Below are 5,240 nucleotides of genomic sequence, written 5' to 3' on the forward strand. Positions count from 1 at the left end.
GTAGCTGGAGACCATGGGGGGGGGGTTAATGTAATGGTTTAAAAAAGCCAACTTTTAGGCTAACACTGCACAAAGTGTAGATTTTATATGAGCACATTTAAGTGTTCTGAGATCTTCATTTCTCTCACTGTTATTCACGATTTGTTATGATCCATCTAGTAAAAAGCCTTTGCATGCCAATAAAGAACAAACAGACATTCTTCAGCTATTTCCTCCTTTCAGTCAGGATCCATCTGGCAGCAACAATGGTATGTCTGTTGCCTCTTGTAGACCCAGTTTGAAGTTCTGGCAGTTCCTTGTTAGTGTACACTTCTAGTTGTTTCTGGATGATGTTCAGCAGTATTTAGTTTGCCTGTGATATTAAGGACACTGTTCGATAATTTTCCCACCTTCCTGGCCATAATCTACTAATGGTTCCTCCAGAGAAAGATGGACAATCCCTCCCGTGTGATTTACAGCTTCAGAACCAGTGGAGCTGTGAGTTCATCCCAACTGGACAGCAACTTTTTTGAGGTTTGAATTTTAACTAGTTTTACCATATTTTGCAGCCAATGACTGGTTTAAATGTGTTATCTTTCAATACATGCTTGATATGCTTTTGTATATAAGTCATTATGCCTGGAGTGCTTGTAAGTAATAAAATTTTGGTCATAGATCTTTTTGCCTGGTTGTGTGATGCTTATCACGTCACTGTATTGGACGTCAACTTTTCAGGTTTACACTAGCTCCCACAGTTGTTGGTTTTGGTGCCATCAAGGTGGAACTGACTTACAGCTGACCATTCATCTAATTTTTAGAAGCTGTATGTCATACAAGAGGAGCTTGCCTATCTTTATTCTTGTAGAGAAGCCGATGAATTTCAATTCCTGCCTTAAGGTTACCAGTGCAACTCCTTACCCAGTGGGCTGTGAGAGATCCCTGGTTTGTATGAAGCTTTGAATTTGTTACTCCATCTCTGGGACTCAATTTCTTATCTTGAAATAGAAACATTAGGGTGTGTGTGTATAAATATATACACATTGTGTGTATATGGTATAGTTTAAAGACTCATACAGTGTCTGGCATATAGCAAACACTAAGTTTATGTTTGATTTTTTTAAATTTTAGATTTATAATTTCTGTAATTATAAATTATCAAATCACCTTGAAAACATATGCACCTTGTTAAATCATTTTCACTTTAATACTTTGTATATATGGAAAGCCGTGAGTCAAACTGCTTATTAGTTAAGAAGACATAAACTATACCTTTTAATAGTTAAAATAGTTTAATAGTTAAAAATAGAATCAAAACCAACAGTGTAAATAAATAATACATAGGCATACATATTTATGTTGTTGTTGTTGTTGTGGTGTGTGTGTGTGTGTGTGTGTGTGTGTGTGGTATTTTTGTACCACAGAGTCAGAACCAACTCATAGCTGACCCTCAAGTAGGTTTTCAGGAACAGTAAATTACATCAGAGGAGATTGATCATCTTTCTCTTATGAAGCAACTGTTGGACTAACACCATGTGTCTTAGTGGTAAGAATCTGTTCTGCAGTCCTGAAGGCATGTGGTACGAATCCACCAGGTGCTCCATGGGAGAAAAATCGGCAGTTTCCTCTCATGCAATTACTGACTATATATAATTGTTTTATATATGTTTATGAAAAAAGAGAATACATCTATATCTTTAAATCATTTATCATCTGTCATCTATCTGTCTATCTACCTATCATCTATCTATCCATCCATCTATTCATCCACCCATCCATCTATACTAGAGGCACTGCCAACTCAAAGGCATGCAGTTTGGATCTACCCCCAGTTGCTTCAGGGAAGAGAAAAAGACAATATCCTCTTGTGTGATTTACTGTTTCTAAAAACATGCTGGAAGATCAGCTTTGTATCAGTTCCAACTTGACAGTACAGAACAACAACAACTCTGTGTGTGTGTGTGTGTGTGTATTCATTCAAACCTCATTGCTGATGAGTGGGTTCTGCCTTATAGCTGACAGTCTTTCAGGTTTCCAAGGCTTTATACCACACGGAAAGAGATTTCCCCTTTTCTCCTGATGGATTTGAACTGGAAGAGAAGCTTAGTCTTTACAGTAACAGCTCAATGTATGTGTTTTTGCGCATTTGTGTATATGTATGTACACACACATATATCCGTGCACACATGTGTACATATATACACACACATACAGGCGTGTGTGTGTGTGTGTGTTGTGTAACAGAGTCAGAACTGACCCATTGCTGACCCTCCAGAGAGTTTTCAAAGGCATTTAATCATATAGGAGGAAATAGATAGATACAGATATAGATAGATAATTTTGCAAGGAGAGCCAGTCCTTGGAGAGGGATAGCATCATCATCATCATACTTCAGAGAATGGAGGGGCAGCGTGAGAGGGAGACTCTTGATGAGCTGGATTGACTCAGTGACTGGAGTAATGGGGGTAGGTGTATCAGAGAAAATAAGCTCGCATCAGAATAGAGCAGGGTTCAGAGCTGTTGTACATAGGGTCACTATGAGTTACAAATATCTCAATGGAATATAATCAACAACATACAAACCTACGTGTATACATACACATATGCTGCTGCTGGTGATTGCCATCGAGTCGAGCACAACTCATAGCGACTTTATGAATAAAAGACCTAATGCCTTTCCATAGCTATCGTTGTTTCTCCAAGTTCATAGAGTTGTCATAGACATGGGGTTTAGGAAGTGGATGCCACTCCTACTTCCAAACCTGTTTTACAACAGGAAGCTCCACCAAACCCTGTACACATTGGGAGACCATCATGGTATTTGATACCCCAGTGGCACAAGGTTCAGCATCACAGCAAACCCAGATTACCTCAGTACAGCAAATTGACGAAGAATGAAGTACAAAATAGAAGAATATTCCTGTAAATATAACACTAAGCATAGTGTGTGTGTGTGTCTGTGTATTAATGCACCTTGCATCTCCCTCTTTTGTCTTTGTGGTCTTTTTAGAACTCTTGTTGCTTTAGACATTTGACTTGAGCCTATATGCTTCCTAATACTTTCACTTGAAAGATGAGTGTGTCAACATTGGAATTTAAAATTAAAATCATTTAGGTACAACTCATGGTAATCTGAAGATACTAGCATTTTCTTGTACAGCCTTATTGTAAAAATAAATATTACCTGGCTTCAAGACAGTACAAACCTGGTGACTGAGAGCAGAGACTTCATACGGCACAGCAGAGGGACTTTGTTTCTCATGTGACCCAGATTTATAGATCTGAGGCAATAGCTTACCAGCTCCCTGGAGTCAGTGGGTAATTAATGCTGCCTTAGAGCTGTTTCACATTTATCTAGCTCTTAAATAAAACACAGCAGACTTTATTTTCTATCCAATGAGTTTGTTTTGTGAAATTAAACATTTTGTAAATAGTATTATTTACATGGAAATTTCCCTTTTCCTAACACTTATAGTATTATATTTTGAAAATAATACCCGTGTATTTAAGCAGTAGAGTGGTATACATTTTCAGGGAGAATTATTGACATAACTGAGAAACACAAAACAAAGAAAGTGAATAGCATTTCAGGTATTAAAACAGAATATGGGTTTTTAGCTTGCACTATTCCCTTATAATAATCCTTTGATGATTTCCCAGAAGGTGTCATATTTGGAATCTCAGTTTCAATTCTAAAATATAATTTAAATTTCAATCAATGTTATAGTACAGACTGAACAGACTTTAGTTGTTTAGCTAAACAGAACAATAGAATTTACTTTTTAATGCTCCCTTCACTGGGGAAAAAGAAAATAAAAATCTACGTGAAAATTACAATCAGCTAAAGTTATTCATGGCAGATCATTTCAAGATCAGAATCACTAAAAAATAAACATCAGGCAACTGGCAAATTACTCCTGGATATATTAAATATTATAAGAGAAAATGTTGGTATCAGTCCTGATTGGTAAATTTATATTTATATGAAGCAATCATATCTAGGACAAATAGCTAATAAATTTGCAAAATTACTGACTTGAGGTTAGATTACATCTCTTATCATTACTCATGTATTTTGCAATGCTGAAATTTCTGACTTTTCATTTAGGGTTGATTGAATAAATCATGACCAAAATTGAAATTGCACTGCTACCCCAAAGGGTGTTCAAATTCATCAGCCCTTCTGCAGGGGAAAGATATGCATTCTCTTCGTGCCTTTAAGAACCCACTGGAGAGTCAACTATGAGCCATTTCTGACTTGATAGCAATGAGACAGTTTTTTTCCATTACCATAAAAACTAATGAGATATGTCTGCTGTCTATCGTTCACCTAGCAGTGGTGACATCATGATGGCAGACATGATTGACAGGGCTTGAGATTCATCCATTGCACTCCACACATGCCAGCCTCTGATGCTTCCCCAAATGCATCACGTGGACTGCATGATTTATGATAGTAAGGACTACATACAAAATGTTCCCCCAAAAATAAAAAATCAAAAAAATGTATACTGTGTTGTGTTTCTTATATTTATTCATCTCTGAGAAAAAGTTTCTTTAATCATCCTTTCGTTTTACAGACATCTATTTCACGGATATCTGTGTCTTGAACAGTGTCATGAGGCTATAATACAAAAATGAAAATATCTGTGAAATGTAGTGATAGCTTTTAAAAAAAGTGAAAATACCCTTCCTGGACCACATTATCAACTTCTCTAGGAATTTGTGAGCAAGAGGCTAGTGATGAAGAGATCTTGAAGAGCGGTATTTCGAAGGAGAAAAAGCTGGACAAGACTTTTACAGCAGCGGGCTTGTGTCTCTGTAGGACAAACAGAATGTAATAAATCGGTCCCTTAAATTTTATTCTATTCAGATTTCATTTTTGTTTAAATATATTAGAAAAGTACAAACACATTATTTATACACATCTATGTAAATTTAATTTCTACCATTGATTAGGATTATTGTTTGTTGTTGTATGCCATTGAGTTGGAACTGACCCATAGCTGACCAGTAAGTTTTCAGAGGCAGCAAATTGCATGGGTGGAAATTGCCCATCTTTGTCTTGTAGAGCAAGACATTTGAACTTCATACCTTTAGGTTGGCATTGCAGTTCTTTACCACTAATTCACCAGAACTTTTCTGATTAGGATTACCTGGAGTAAAGAACTAATAGAATAGTACTAGCTGTCATAAAAGATATTTCCTAGGAAAAAACTAATAGCTAAAGTTTAACACTTTAAAAATAGCCAACATTTCTTTTT

This window comes from Elephantulus edwardii, unplaced genomic scaffold (genome assembly GCF_000299155.1).
Source record: "Elephantulus edwardii isolate Elephantulus edwardi_28Jun2011 unplaced genomic scaffold, EleEdw1.0 scaffold00014, whole genome shotgun sequence".
Lineage (NCBI taxonomy): Eukaryota > Metazoa > Chordata > Mammalia > Macroscelidea > Macroscelididae > Elephantulus > Elephantulus edwardii.